At 56.1% G+C, this 16,447-nt stretch overlaps 2 protein-coding genes across 2 annotated transcripts in view; both read left to right on the forward strand.

The window, feature by feature from the left end:
• The window catches only part of LOC125686152 (uncharacterized), a 94,572-nt gene that overhangs the window by 31,352 nt on the left and 46,773 nt on the right, over positions 1 to 16,447 (forward strand). The gene's annotated exons all lie outside the window — the stretch shown is intronic.
• Positions 8 to 16,447, forward strand: part of LOC125686153 (uncharacterized) — a 67,994-nt gene continuing 51,554 nt past the window's right edge. Inside the window, exon 1 of the mRNA XM_048929872.1 lies at positions 8 to 746. The gene's annotated coding sequence lies outside the window, so the exon portion shown is untranslated. The remainder of the gene's footprint in view (positions 747 to 16,447) is intronic.

A 16,447-nucleotide genomic window follows, 5' to 3' on the forward strand; every position in this document is an offset into this window, starting at 1 on the left:
AGCGCACCTCACCACGCCTGCCTCCTGGCACACACAAGCTCCGCTTTCCACCTTAGCATCCAGCGCCTCTTCTTGCGCCTCACGGCTGGGGATTCAACCATTCCCTACCAGAAATACCGCCAGCTGCATTGTCATTACAATCACTCTGACTCCATTCCAAACCCGCGCACAATGCTGGCACACACACACGGGGCCACCCTGGCTCACCCATGCTTCGCGGGGACCCACACAACAGCATGAGCAAAGCACGCAGAAACGTGCCGCGCTCCTGACTGATGCCAGTCTGAAAATCTCCCTCTCCCTCCCCCCCAGCCTACTAAGGCAGCACTTCTCCCAAGCAACAAACACAATCACACACAACTGCAGCCCTGGCTCGGCCCGACAACGGACGTCCACAGGAAGCACATCTTCACAGAATCACAGAATGGCCCAGCTTGGAAGGCACCTCAAGGATCATGAATCTCCAAGCCCCCTGCCACATGCAGGGCCACTAGCCTTCATGTTTAATACCAGACCAGGCTGCCCAGGGCCCCATCCAATCTGGCCTTGAACACCTCCAGGGATGGGGCATCCACCACCTCTCTGGGCAGCCTGTTCCAGCACCTCACCATTCTCATAGTAAAGAACTTCCCCCTGATACCCAACCTAAATCTTCCCCCCTTCAACTTAAAACCATTTCCCCTTGTCCTGCAGTTATCTACCCTTGTAAAGAGTTGACTCCCCTCCTGTTTGTAGGCTCCCTTTAGGTACTGGAACGCTGCAATGAGGTCACCCCGCAGCCTTCTTTTCCCCAGGCTGAACAAGCCCAGCTCCCTCAGCCTGTCTTTGTAGGGGAGGTGCTCCAGCCCTCCAATCATTTCTGTGGCCCTCCTCTGGACCCTCTCCAACAGCTCCCTGTCTTTCTTGTACTGGGGGCTCCAGACCTGGACACAGTACTCCAGAGGGGCCTCACAAGAGCAGAGTAGAAGGGGACAATCACCTCCCTGTCCCTGCTGGCCACCCCTCTTCTGATGGAGCCCAGGATGCCACTTGCTTTCTGAGCTGCAAGGGCACACTGCTGGCTCATGTTAAGCTTTTCATCCATCAGGACCCCCAGGTCCTTCTCTGCAGGGCTGCTGTCAAGGACTGAATGCGTACAAGTCCATGGTGCCAGATGGTGTGCATCCCAGGATTCTGAAGGAGCTGGTTGAGGTAATTGCTGAGCTGCTCTCCATCATATTTGACAAACCTTCTTCCAGCTCCGCGCCCTCCGGCCAACACAGCACCCGGGCGCCTTGCTCCGCTGCCCGCCCGGGCTTTGTGGCCACAACTAGGCCCTACGGGGCCTCCTCCTTCACACGCCCGAAACACCAACAAAGCTCCGCACTCGCACGGCCTTCCCTGAGAGGAAGCTGCCCCCCGACCCCGCACCACTCGCCGGCGCCGCACGCATCGCCTCTGCGTGCCGGCAGCACCGCCAGCTCCTCCCCCGAGCGCCCCTCCATGCCCCCGCACCGAGGCCCGACCCCGCTCCCAGCACACAGCCCGCTCCTCCCGGCCCCGCTCACCGGCCCGGCGCCGCCATGCCGCGCTGCCCCGGAAGTGCTCTCCGCCGCCACGAAGCACTTCCTGCCCCGGCCCTACCAACCGCCTGCGGCCTCACGTTGCTAAGGCCGGCCTGGGGGCGGCCCGGGGCCTGCAGGAGGGGGAGCGGCAGCTGCGGGGGTCCGCTGCCGGATTCCCCTTGGCTGGCGCCGGCGGCATGCAACTTGTATTCTTCTTCTCTGCCTTTTCCCTTTGCCCCCTTTTGCTTTCCTTTGCCTTTCTTTTCTTTGCCTTGCTTCTCTTTTCTCTTCCTTTCCTTTTCTCTTTCTCTCTTCCCCTTCACATTTCCCTTTCTCTTTCCTTTCATTTCTTACTTTCTTCCCCTCCTCTCCCTTCCCTTCCCCTCCCCTCCCTTCCCTTTGCTTTCTGTCCACACTCAGTCTGCACATCTCCAATGGACATGCCTGGAGAAGATCACCTACGCAGGCAATAAATGGCTTGTGCTCTGCTTCACTGCTTTGTGCTCTTGAAAGACACTCATTTGTTTTGCCCTTTCCTAACCCCCAAGTATCAGGAGGGCCCGGCTGCCTTTGCTGCGGAGCCTTATCACCCCACAGTCTGAAGACTTGGGGGAAAAGCTCAGCAGCTACGTAGCTGCCAAGGCAAGATTTCATGCCCTGGCCTTCATACAGCCCGGCTCTCCCCGCTCTGCTCTGCGCTCCTGCCATCCCCTGCAGCCCCTGTGCTGCCACAAACACGAGCGCGGCTCAGGCCCAACGCCCTCCCTGCTGCACGCCCTCTCACGGCCCCATGTGCTGCACCCACACCACTGCCCCAGCCCCGCAGCCCTCCTGCCCACAGCGCAGCCCCACGCACCGCGCTCGGCCCCAGCCCCCACCAGCTGATGGAGGTGACTCAGCCCCCGCTGCATCCACACCCAAACCTAACACACACTAACCGCTCCTCAATACTCCGTTTCCCTCCTTGGCAGCCAGCTCCTTGGCTGCACGCAGCCCGACAATCCGCTCTTTCCCCTCCAGCAGGGCAGTAGGCAGGCAGGCGGGCAGGCAGGCAGGCAGCAGAAGGCAGTGCCGTGTAGCACGCTGGACCCAGTGCACCGTGCAGGCTCCTTCGCGGAAGGAGGAAGACGCCGACGCGCCAAGCCAAAATGGCAGGCAGACACTCTTGACGTGCAGCCTCTCCTCTGCTCTCCTCTCCTCTCCTCTCTCGGGCTCCGGCTCAGCAAGGTGCCCTCGCAGCACCCAGACGCTCAACACGCGGCGCTGCCCATGACGCGCTCAAAGCCATTGCAGCTGAAGCAGCGCAGCACGGCTCGCTGCCCTCCCGGCTCACGCCTGAGCTCTGGGCCCGAGGCGGCTCACCTGCAGCCCTCCCGCTGCCCTCTCCTCCTGCCCCACTCCCAGCGCTGCTCTTCACACCAGCCCACCCGCACTTGAACTCCTCGCGGCTCAACGGGAGCCTGACGTGCAGGCCACGGCTGCCCGCAGCTGCAGCTGGCCTTCCCAGGGCAAGCAGGAACAGTCAGTGCTACACAAGGCTGAAAAAGCCACCAGGCAAGCTGGAGAGACAAGCTCAAGGGGCTGAGTGCAGGGACACCTTGCTTCCTCGCGCGCTGCTTCCTCTCCTTTTGTTGCTCTCAGGCCTCACAGAGCAAGCTGATGCTCACACGCTTCGCTAGCACTTACGCGTTGGCTGAAAGGCCACCACTTGGCAAGACCAACATGGAAACGCGGGAAAAGCAGCTCCATCTCCACGGAGGGACGTGAAGCCGGCCGGTTCATCGCCCTGCCACTGCCAGCCCAAGCCAGGCATGTTTGGACCAGCTACTGAAAGAGGCAGCACCAGGTGTAAAAGGTTGCTTTCCCTTTTATTTTAAACAAAGGGATTTGGGTTGCCTTTTGTAGATATGTCAACAGAAAATAAAATAGCCTGGATACCGCTCATGACCAACCACATGCGGTAAGTTCACCTCATCATCAACATTCTGAAACAGCTATCGAGCTGAAGGACCCTGAAGGAATGCAGCGTCCCCAGCTCTTGCCACACATGAAATCCCGCACAGGCAAAGTCCGATTTGTTTGTCACGCATCAGAAGCCCTTCCAGCTTCCTCAGTTCCTCTCCAATGTCCGGGCAAGGGAAAGCACGGCCACGCCACAAAACCAGACGTACAGTGCGCTGCCTTTGGAGCACCTCTCAGCAAGCATTCCCGCTGCTTCCTTTGGCCTTTGAGGCTTAGCGCTCAAGCCCTCACCGTTTCTTTTTGCTTTCCTTCTTGGCTTTCTTGCTTAGCTGTGCAGCACTTGCCTTTGGTTTCTTCACCGTCTCCCAAGTCTTAGACTCCAAGCCGTCCCAGTCCTACAGGAATCAATTCACAAACAGTCAGGGAACTTTCTGACAATTGCCTGACAGCTCGCTTTGGGAGCTCAAGACACCTGACTGGGCAGCTTTGGGTGCCACTGCTGCACACTGCCTTCCTGACATCAGGGCACAACAGAAACTCCACCTCTCTCTTGTTCCCCAAAATCCCACGGAAGCTACAGTCTACAGGCCTTGCCTGCAAGGCAGTCCCTGCACAGGGGGACGCCCTGCCTGCAACTCACAGCCCACAGAAGCAGCAGCACCAGCAGCACCAGCACCACGATAAGATGAGCTTGCACCTCCAGGCTCCTTGCGTGCCACCAGGAACAGCACGCACGCCCAAGGAAGGACAGAACAAACTGCCGCACTCTCAGCAATGCCGCGGCGCGCTACCGTAGGCCACGGCTCCAGCTGCTTCCCTCCCAGCCCATTTCCTCAGCATTTCTATCAACCTCTATCAAACAGAGCGCTACTTACTGTCTCTGGGCACTTGGGAACTGGCAGGGTTATGGCCAGCACGCACACAAGCTGGAAAACGGCTCCAAAGAAGAGGCCGGAGCGCAGCACGTCCTCCATCAGCGTGGGCTCAGGGATCTCACGGGGCGAGAAATGCAGTTCAGCGGCCATAGCGCAGACAGCCTGCTGCTCTGCTGCTCTCCAGGAGGCTGCTTTCTACAAGGGGGAAACGAGAGCCATCATTCCATTCGTGCGCTCCGACGCTGTGACTTCCTGCTAGCAAAAACTCCCAGCCTGACTCACAGACGTGCTCTGAACATATCTTTGGTCTTCCGACCCAACCACAAGGAGGGATGCCAAACTTGCATTTCAGCAACAGCTGAACACGCAAGAATCAACTTCTCCCTGAGCTTGATCACACACGCACGACCACTGTCTCATGAACACTAACAACAAGAGTATTCATACCATCACTTGCACATTTGCATCTACCTGGCTACGTACGTGTTCACGGCCTTGCTGCTGCTGTGCCGGACGGCACCAAGCACAGCAATAAAGCACGCAGAAAGCCCATCTGCTCAGGACAGGGGGATGAGCTGGGCTCACGCCTAAGCACTGCTTACTGCAAAGGAAGGCACACCTACCTGGCAACGGCCACGCAGGATGCTCGAGACACAGTCACACGCTGTTCTCCTGAGGCCCAACGCAATGTCGCAGCCACTCACACTCTGCTCCTCGACGGTCTGCAACACAAAAGTCACAAGCTGCAAATTCAATCCATCCAAGATGCCATCGGGCCTCCGTGCTCACGGCACTCGCACTCATGTCTTCGCACGATCAATCAGCCGTGTGCTTACCGAGTGAGCACTGCTCACTTCCACCTGACACCAGCAATCGACCCCTAACTGTCAAGTATGAACAAGAACCTATGCCTAACACTAAAAGACTACAACTAACCTATGCCTAACTCGAACAGAAGAACAGGAACCTATGCCTAACACTAAAAGACTACGAGTAAGCTATGCCTAACTCAAGAACAGGAACCTATGCCTAACACTAAAAGACTACGAGTAACCTATGCCTAACTCTAAAACATGAACAATAACCTACTCCTAACACTAACACTAAACTTAACACTAAAATCAACAAGAAAAACAGGGACGGGGACATAACAGGGTGAAGATGGAGCTGGGGGCCCGCAGAATTGGCTCCAGAGGAGGAGCTGATGGAAACTAATGCCACCCAGCTAATGCTGGGGGCGGGGGGCCGCGCAGCGGGTAGGGAGCCGAGCGCCTGGACCAGCGGCGGTGGGACGGCGCCGATGCGGGGCCTGGCACGGTGGTGTGGTGCCAGGCCAGCTGTGCCGCAGGCGGATCCACCTCCATGGGCTCATCCGGAGGTGGATCCACCTCCATGGGCTCCACGGAGGTGGTCACAGCGCTGGTCCAGGCGCGATGGAAACGCACTCTCTTTTCCTTCCTCCTCCGCTTGATCTTCAAGGCGGCCCCCCTCCTCCTCTTCGCTTCTGGGGCCCCCAGCTCTCCCTTCCTATTGGAAATTGGGCAAGCTTCGCCCCTCGCTCTCTTTGCTCCTGACATGGCTGCCAGAGCTCTCAGAGGCGAGTGCGTTGGCCGGGGCAGCGGTGACCAAGGTGACGGCTGTGATGCGGCGAAGGTTCTAAAATGGCAGCCGCACTGCTGGCCATGGCGTTCCACATAGCATGAGGAGGGGGCTGCAGGACAGGGCACGGGACGGCAGCTAGAAGGCACCCCCTGTGCCCAGCGGGCAGCCCTTCTCTCCGGCAAGCAAGAGGCCACAGAGGAGCCGGCCCCGAGAAAAGGGCCCTCGGCCTCCTTCATCCTCTCCCTTCTTCCACACGGGAATCTCTTGGGGCTGGCACACGCAGCACACAGCGCCATGTTCAGGGGCCTCCCGAGCCCAGCGCCAACAACAGCAGGCTCCAAAGCGCACCTCACCACGCCTGCCTCCTGGCACACACAAGCTCCGCTTTCCACCTTAGCATCCAGCGCCTCTTCTTGCGCCTCACGGCTGGGGATTCAACCATTCCCTACCAGAAATACCGCCAGCTGCATTGTCATTACAATCACTCTGACTCCATTCCAAACCCGCGCACAATGCTGGCACACACACACGGGGCCACCCTGGCTCACCCATGCTTCGCGGGGACCCACACAACAGCATGAGCAAAGCACGCAGAAACGTGCCGCGCTCCTGACTGATGCCAGTCTGAAAATCTCCCTCTCCATCCTCCCCAGCCTACTAAGGCAGCACTTCTCCCAAGCAACAAACACAATCACACACAACTGCAGCCCTGCCTCGTCCCGACAACGGACGTCCACAGGAAGCACATCTTCACAAACCTTCTTCCAGCTCCGTGCCCTCCGGCCAACACAGCACCCGGGCGCCTTGCTCCACTGCCCGCCCGGGCTTTGTGGCCACAACTAGGCCCTACGGGGCCTCCTCCTTCACACGTCCGAAACACCAACAAAGCTCCGCACTCGCACGGCCTTCCCTGAGAGGAAGCTGCCCCCCGACCCCGCACCACTCGCCGGCGCCGCACGCATCGCCTCTGCGTGCCGGCAGCACCGCCAGCTCCTCCCCCGAGCGCCCCTCCATGCCCCCGCACCGAGGCCCGACCCCGCTCCCAGCACACAGCCCGCTCCTCCCGGCCCCGCTCACCGGCCCGGCGCCGCCATGCCGCGCTGCCCCGGAAGTGCTCTCCGCCGCCACGAAGCACTTCCTGCCCCGGCCCTACCAACCGCCTGCGGCCTCACGTTGCTAAGGCCGGCCTGGGGGCGGCCTGGGGCCTGCAGGAGGGGGAGAGGCAGCTGCGGGGGTCCGCTGCCGGATTCCCCTCGGCTGGCGCCGGCGGCATGCAACTTGTCTTCTTCTCCTTCTCTGCCTTTTCCCTTTGCCCCCTTTTGCTTTCCTTTGCCTTTCTTTTCTTTGCCTTGCTTCTCTTTTCTCTTCCTTTCCTTCTCTCTTTCTCTCTTCCCCTTCACATTTCCCTTTCTCTTTCCTTTCATTTCTTACTTTCTTCCCCTCCTCTCCCCTCCCTTCCCTTTGCTTTCTGTCCACACTCAGTCTGCACATCTCCAATGGACATGCCTGGAGAAGATCACCTACGCAGGCAATAAATGCCTTGTGCTCTGCTTCACTGCTTTGTGCTCTTGAAAGACACTCATTTGTTTTGCCCTTTCCTAACCCCCAAGTATCAGGAGGGCCCGGCTGCCTTTGCTGCGGAGCCTTATCACCCCACAGTCTGAAGACTTGGGGGAAAAGCTCAGCAGCTACGTAGCTGCCAAGGCAAGATTTCATGCCCTGGCCTTCATACAGCCCGGCTCTCCCCGCTCTGCTCTGCGCTCCTGCCATCCCCTGCAGCCCCTGTGCTGCCACAAACACGAGCGCGGCTCGGGCCCAACGCCCTCCCTGCTGCACGCCCTCTCACGACCCCATGTGCTGCACCCACACCACTGCCCCAGTCCCGCAACCCTCCTGCCCACAGCGCAGCCCCACGCACCGGGCTCGGCCCCAGCCCCCACCAGCTGATGGAGGTGACTCAGCCCCCGCTGCATCCACACCCAAACCTAACACGCACTAACCGCGCCTCAATACTCCGTTTCCCTCCTTGGCAGCCAGCTCCTTGGCTGCACGCAGCCTGGCAATCCGCTCTTTCCCCTCCAACAGGGCAGTAGGCAGGCAGGCGGGCAGGCAGGCAGGCAGCAGAAGGCAGTGCCGTGTAGCACGCTGGACCCAGTGCACCGTGCAGGCTCCTTCGTGGAAGGAGGAAGACACCGACGCGCCAAGCCAAAATGGCAGGCAGACACTCTTGACGTGCAGCCTCTCCTCTGCTCTCCTCTCCTCTCTCGGGCTCCGGCTCAGCAAGGTGCCCGCGCAGCACCCAGACGCTCAACACGCTGCGCTGCCCATGACGCGCTCAAAGCCATTGCAGCTGAAGCAGCGCAGCACGGCTCGCTGCCCTCCCGGCTCACGCCTGAGCTCTGGGCCCGAGGCGGCTCACCTGCAGCCCTCCCGCTGCCCTCTCCTCCTGCCCCACTCCCAGCGCTGCTCTTCACACCAGCCCACCCGCACTTGAACTCCTCGCCGCTCAACGGGAGCCTGACGTGCAGGCCACGGCTGCCCGCAGCTGCAGCTGGCCTTCCCAGGGCAAGCAGGAACAGTCAGTGCTACACAAGGCTGAAAAAGCCACCAGGCAAGCTGGAGAGACAAGCTCAAGGGGCTGAGTGCAGGGACACCTTGCTTCCTCGCGCGCTGCTTCCTCTCCTTTTGTTGCTCTCAGGCCTCACAGAGCAAGCTGATGCTCACACGCTTCGCTAGCACTTACGCGTTGGCTGAAAGGCCACCACTTGGCAAGACCAACATGGAAACGCGGGAAAAGCAGCTCCATCTCCACGGAGGGACGTGAAGCCGGCCGGTTCATCGCCCTGCCACTGCCAGCCCAAGCCAGGCATGTTTGGACCAGCTACTGAAAGAGGCAGCACCAGGTGTAAAAGGTTGCTTTCCCTTTTATTTTAAACAAAGGGATTTAGGTTGCCTTTTGTAGATATGTCAACAGAAAATAAAATAGCCTGGATACCGCTCATGACCAACCACATGCGGTAAGTTCTCCTCATCATCAACATTCTGAAACAGCTATCGAGCTGAAGGACCCTGAAGGAATGCGGCGTCCCCAGCTCTTGCCACACATGAAATCCCGCACAGGCAAAGTCCGATTTGTTTGTCACGCATCAGAAGCCCTTCCAGCTTCCTCAGTTCCTCTCCAATGTCCGGGCAAGGGAAAGCACGGCCACGCCACAAAACCAGACGTACAGTGCGCTGCCTTTGGAGCACCTCTCAGCAAGCATTCCCGCTGCTTCCTTTGGCCTTTGAGGCTTAGCGCTCAAGCCCTCACCGTTTCTTTTTGCTTTCCTTCTTGGCTTTCTTGCTTAGCTGTGCAGCACTTGCCTTTGGTTTCTTCACCGTCTCCCAAGTCTTAGACTCCAAGCCGTCCCAGTCCTACAGGAATCAATTCACAAACAGTCAGGGAACTTTCTGACAATTGCCTGACAGCTCGCTTTGGGAGCTCAAGACACCTGACTGGGCAGCTTTGGGTGCCACTGCTGCACACTGCCTTCCCGACATCAGGGCACAACAGAAACTCCACCTCTCTCTTGTTCCCCAAAATCCCACGGAAGCTACAGTCTACAGGCCTTGCCTGCAAGGCAGTCCCTGCACAGGGGGACGCCCTGCCTGCCACTCACACCCCACAGAAGCAGCAGCACCAGCAGCACCAGCAGCAGCACCACCATAAGATGAGCTTGCACCTCCAGGCTCCTTGCGTGCCACCAGGAACAGCACGCACGCCCAAGGAAGGACAGAACAAACTGCCGCACTCTCAGCAATGCCGCGGCGCGCTACCGTAGGCCACGGCTCCAGCTGCTTCCCTCCCAGCCCATTTCCTCAGCATTTCTATCAACCTCTATCAAACAGAGCGCTACTTACTGTCTCTGGGCACTTGGGAACTGGCAGGGTTATGGCCAGCACGCACACAAGCTGGAAAACGGCTCCAAAGAAGAGGCCGGAGCGCAGCACGTTCTCCATCAGCGTGGGCTCAGGGATCTCACGGGGCGAGAAATGCAGTTCAGCGGCCATAGCGCAGACAGCCTGCTGCTCTGCTGCTCTCCAGGAGGCTGCTTTCTACAAGGGGGAAACGAGAGCCATCATTCCATTCGTGCGCTCCGACGCTGTGACTTCCTGCTAGCAAAAACTCCCAGCCTGACTCACAGACGTGCTCTGAACATATCTTTGGTCTTCCGACCCAACCACAAGCAGGGACGCCAAACTTGCATTTCAGCAACAGCTGAACACGCAAGAATCAACTTCTCCCTGAGCTTGATCACACACGCACGACCACTGTCTCATGAACACTAACAACAAGAGTATTCATACCATCACTTGCACATTTGCATCTACCTGGCTACGTACGTGTTCACGGCCTTGCTGCTGCTGTGCCGTACGGCACCAAGCACAGCAATAAAGCACGCAGAAAACCCATCTGCTCAGGACAGGGGGATGAGCTGGGCTCACACCTAAGCACTGCTTACTGCAGAGGAAGGCACACCTACCTGGCAACGGCCACGCAGGATGCTCGAGACACAGTCACACACTGTTCTCCTGAGGCCCAACGCAATGTCGCAGCCACTCACACTCTGCTCCTCGACGGTCTGCAACACAAAAGTCACAAGCTGCAAATTCAATCCATCCAAGATGCCATTGGGCCTCCGTGCTCACGGCACTCGCACTCATGTCTTCGCACGATCAATCAGCCGTGTGCTTACCGAGTGAGCGCTGCTCACTTCCACCTGACACCAGCAATCGACCCCTAACTGTCAAGTATGAACAGGAACCTATGCCTAACACTAAAAGACTACAACTAACCTATGCCTAACTCAAGAACAGGAACCTATGCCTAACACTAAAAGACTACGAGTAACCTATGCCTAACTCTAAAACATGAACAATAACCTACTCCTAACACTAACACTAAACTTAACACTAAAATCAACAAGAAAAACAGGGACGGGGACATAAGAGGGTGAAGATGGAGCTGGGGGCCCGCAGAATTGGCTCCAGAGGAGGAGCTGATGGAAACTAATGCCACCCAGCTAATGCTGGGGGCGGGGGCCGCGCAGCGGGTAGGGAGCCGAGCGCCTGGACCAGCGGCGGTGGGACGGCGCCGATGCGGGGCCTGGCACGGTGGTGTGGTGCCAGGCCAGCTGTGCCGCAGGCGGATCCACCTCCATGGGCTCATCCGGAGGTGGATCCACCTCCATGGGCTCATCCGGAGGTGGATCCACCTCCATGGGCTCCACGGAGGTGGTCACAGCGCTGGTCCAGGCGCGATGGAAACGCACTCTCTTTTCCTTCCTCCTCCGCTTGATCTTCAAGGCGGCCCCCCTCCTCCTCTTCGCTTCTGGGGCCCCCAGCTCTCCCTTCCTATTGGAAATTGGGCAAGCTTCGCCCCTCGCTCTCTTTGCTCCTGACATGGCTGCCAGAGCTCTCAGAGGCGAGTGCGTGTGCCGGGGCAGCAGTGACCAAGGTGACGGCTGTGATGCGGCGAAGGTTCTAAAATGGCAGCCGCACTGCTGGCCATGGCGTTCCACATAGCATGAGGAGGGGGCTGCAGGACAGGGCACGGGACGGCAGCTAGAAGGCACCCCCTGTGCCCCGCGGGCAGCCCTTCTCTCCGGCAAGCAAGAGGCCACAGAGGAGCCGGCCCCGAGAAAAGGGCCCTCGGCCTCCTTCGCCCTCTCTCTCCTGCCATGTCGGAATCCCCTTCTGGGGCTGGGCCACACAGCACACAACACTCAGGGCACGCTCAGGGATCTCCTGAGGTCAGCACAAACAACGGCGCGCTCCAGAGCGGACCTGACGGTGCCTGCCTGCGGGGAGACAGAAGCCCCGGCTTCCATTTCAGCACCCAGCACCTCTTCCTGCGGCTCAAACAGTGAGCGTCTGGGTGCTCAAACATTACTTACGTAAATACATCCAAGCGAGTTCTCAACAAAACTTTCTGAGTCTCTGAGGGAGTATGGTATAGGGAACAAGCTTCCTCAGCAAGGCTGTTTGTTACTCGCCTCGCTTATAAAGCCCTGCAGCAATCCCCAAGTAACAGCCCTGCTATTTGCTAGAGCATCTCAGGCAGCCTTGGGGGGGGAGGGGGGGGGCAAAGACAAAGTAGGCAAGTGTTACAGCACACAACTTTCAGGGGACACCCAGGGGACACCCGGGATGTCAGTCACTGCAGGCCCGTGGACTATGCCAGCGTCCTTTTCCTACTGCAGATGCTCAGTGGCAGCACGAGAGCATCTCCTCCTGCCTCGAAGCAGGCAGCCGGTAGCAGCGAGCAGGGAGGCAGCAGCAGCTGGGGCACGGAGCTGGCAGCACAACGGGAAGCGCACGCTAAGCAAGGTGCGGGCGGGTCAGACCCAGAGCCAGGAACACTTCAGCTGCAGGGCCAGCACCGCGCCAGCCTACATCAGCGGGGGCAGCTTCTGCCAGCTCCCACACAGCTTCTCTGCTTTGCTCTTTCTCTTGGCAGGGGACGAGGGAAAACCAGGCTAACAGGCAGACACCTGATGCGGGACGCAGGCTGCCGTGCCTGCCGAGAGCAGCGGGAGCGCTACGGCCGTGCGCAGAAAGCTTGGCTGCTGTGCTGAGACACGGCTGGGAAAGCACCTGCTCGCTCTTCTTGCCACCATGGCTGCGTCCATACGGACCGAGCGGGGCTTTGTGCCAAACCAGCAAAAGCACAGCCTGCAGCGGCTGCGTGGGCCAACACGTTCACTGGGAGCTGCCCGCCACGGCACCCAGCTCGGCTCCTGACAGCACCTCCGATGCCGAACGCAGAACGGGAGCTTGCGCCAAATCAGCCCCAGCCTCTGCTCATACAACCAGAGAGCAGCCAAGGCTGGACAGGACCCACAAAGGCCACCGAGTCCAACTGTGACCAGCCCCACACACGACCGCTTGCTTCTAATGCAGCTCAAGGGTGGCATCCTATCAGCAACATAAAAACACACCAAGGCCTTTCCAACTTCAAGTGCTGCCAGCTACTGCCACACACACACACACACACTGAAATCCCTGACGCCGCTGGCTCAGAGGACCAGCTCAGAGAAGCGTTTGCCTGGGACGGATGGGCTGAGACTGGGACAGGGAGGTGATTGTCCCTCTCTACTCAGCTCTTGTGAGGCCCCATCTGGAATACTGTGTCCAGGTGTGGAGCCCTCAGTACAAGAAAGACATTGAGATTTTGGAAAGGGTCCAGAGGAGGGCGACTAAGATGATCAGGGGGCTGGAGCACCTCCCCTATGAGGACAGGCTGAGGGAGTTGGGCTTGTTCAGCCTGGAGAAGAGAAGGCTGCGGGGTGACCTCATTGCAGCCTATCAATACCTGAAGGGAACCTACACCCAGGAGGGGAGTAAACTCTTCAAAAGGGCTGACAACAGCAGGACTAGGGGAAATGGTTTTAAGTTGAAGGAGGGAAGATTTAGGTTAGATGTTAGGGGGAAGTTCTTTACTAGGAGAGTGGTTAGGCCCTGGAACGGGCTGCCCAGGGAGGTTGTGGATGCCCCGTCCTTGGACGTGTTTAAGGCCAGGTTGGACGGGGTCCTGGGCAACCTGATCTGAATGTGTATGTTGGTGGCCCTGCTAGGCAGGGGGGTTGGAACTACATGATCCTTGGGGTCCCTTCCAACCCGGGTGATTCTGTGATTCTGTGATTCTGTGATTTCTGTAGTTATGGAAAGCATTGCTCCTTCATTATTTCTTCAGCATGGAGCTGAGTCACTTTCCGAGTATGGAGAAGTGTTTCCTGCCATGTTTATTATTCATTTATCATATTTATCTTACCTTATATATAGGGAGAGAAAATAATCTTTAATAAGAAATCTTTAATTTTTCCCGTTCAGTGAAATTGTTCTTCAGGCTGGATTTCACAAGCTTAAGAATAAGATATCATTTTTATGCTACAGATTTTTTATATATACAGATATATAAGGACATATATTTTAAATGTATACTTTAACCAACTTCTGTTGGTATCATTACATGTGTAGATGGTCTATGACAACTGAGTGGTACATGATTGGTGATTCTGGCTTCAGAACCTATTTGGAGGCCCTAGTGAAACATGTATATTGTATTATCTTCCTCTCTTTCTGGACACATAAATGGATTGTTGAAGTTCTTGTGCAGATTTTGCTAGCAATTCTTTTGGTGTTATTCAATGTATTGACATGAAGTTACTCTGTTTTATGGTTTTATGATTGACTGGGATTAGTTTTGTAACTGTGGATTGTCTGGCCTGCTCTCTGAGTTTTGCTTATAAAGGAAAAATACATTTTTTTTTATCTGTGAGATAACTTTCACTGATTCAGAAAGTCATTCTGTAAAAGATACACAGGAGCAGATACCATCCCTGTTCTTTTACTTTCTTCTCTGTCTACATTCATTGTTGGTCTGAAAGCTGATTAGTCCTCAATGGGAGCACAGTTCATCTCAGTTCCTTGGTTACAAAGAGGAACTGAGCTTTACATTTTCAGAAATAAACCTATAACAGGTATTGCACCATAAGAAACATTTCAGAGTCTGATAGATTTCTTACCTATCTTATTGGTTGATCAGTATAATGTATCTATAACATAGCTTCATTTATATATAATTAAATAATCTTTGTTTGCATCCCATCTTGGAAGTCTATGTCAAAAAAAAAAAAAAAAAAGGAAAAAAAAAAAAAAAGAGATGGAAGAGATGGAATAAGAGAAAGACTTTAAATTGATTTTATGGTAGGTGATATCATGTCTGGCCACTTAAATTATAAATTCGATTTACAAAGATATTTAGGTCCCCTCTTAGTCAGAGAAACATCAGTGCATATCTGTGTATACATAGTTAACATCAAGCCTGTCATTTCCTTGCTACTGATATTTTTCTCTTCCACAAGAGGTATGCTCTCTTTTTTTCCTGGGGCCTCAGAAAAATTTTCCTGTTCACCCGCGCCAGTCTTCTTGCCTGCTGAATCATCTTACAGCACACAGAGACTTCCTGCTCTGGCACCTTTAAGTCTTCCTTCTTGAGGAGTAAACAGTCTTCATGGACTCTCTTGCCCTTCACAGGGGTGAATCTCAAGGGAACCTCCTCACCAGACTGCCCTCCAGAAGTCTAAGAAAGCAGATTTGCTGGCTCCCCTCCTGACTTCACCAAGAATAGGAAACTGTTATTTCGTGGTTTCTCTGCCCAAGACAGATCCTACCATCTCCTCTCCTATGAGGAAAGGTTGAGGGAACTGGGATCGTTTAGCATGTTGAAGACAAGGCTCCAGGGAGACCTCATTGTGGCTCTCCAGTACTTGAAGGGAGCATATAAACAGGAGGGGGAATGGCTGTTTACAAGGATGGATAGTGGTAGGACAAGGGGGAATGGTCTTAAAATGAGACAGAGGAGGTTTAGGTTAGATATTAGGAGGAAGTTTTTCCACACAGAGGATGGTGACACACTGGAACAGGCTGCCCAAGGAAGTTGTGGATGTCCCATTCCTGGAGGCACTCAAGGCCAGGCTGGATGTGGCTCTGGGCAGCCTGATTTATTGGTTGGCGACCCTGCACACAGCAGAGGGGTTGAAATTAGATGATCATTGTGGTCCTTTTCAACCCAGGCCATTCTATGATTCTATGATTCTATGATTCTAAGGGTTATCTTTGGGCTGATGGCCAGCATGAGGGGTGAGAGACTGTCTCAGGGACATGTGCTGGGGACAGGGACTGAGGAACAGCAGCACGGTCACAGAATCACAGAATCATAGAATCACAGAATCACAGAATGGCCAGGATTGGAAGGGACCTCAAGGATCATGAATCTCCAACCCCCCTGCCACAGGCAGGGCCACCAACCTCCCCCATTTAATGCTAGACCAGTCTGCCCAGCGTCCTATCCAACCTGGCCTTGAACACCTCCAGGGATGGACGGGGCATCCACAGCCTCTCTGGGCAGCTGTTCCAGCACCTTACCACTCTCTCTGTAAAGAACTTGCCCCTTACATCCAACCTAAATCTTCCCTCCCAAACTATTTCCCCTTGTCTTCCAGTTATCTAGCCTTTCAAAGAGTTGATTCTCCTCCTGTTTGTAGGCTCCCTTTAGGTCATGAAATGCTGTAATGAGGTCACCCCGCAGCCTTCTTTTCTCCAGGCTGAACAAGCGCAGCTCCCTCAGCCTGTCTTCGTAGGGGAGGTGCTCCAGTCCCCTGATCATCTTCGTGTCTCTCCTATGAACCCTCTCCAATAGTTCCCTGTCTTTCCTGTATGGCCCAAGAGCTCCTGGTTATGCTTGCCTCTACAGAGAGAAGTCATGCTCAGATAAACTCCCATCAGACTCCATCCTCCCATGATTTGTTTGGCCTTTGATGGTATCTGTGCTGGCCATGCTGGTCAGGGTGGGAAGCAGACCCAGATGTACAGACATGAGAGTTGCTAAGCCCTTTCCTGGAATTCCGTGGATGCAAAATG

The sequence above is a fragment of the Lagopus muta genome, chromosome 32 (genome assembly GCF_023343835.1).
Source record: "Lagopus muta isolate bLagMut1 chromosome 32, bLagMut1 primary, whole genome shotgun sequence".
Taxonomy (NCBI): Eukaryota; Metazoa; Chordata; class Aves; order Galliformes; family Phasianidae; genus Lagopus; species Lagopus muta.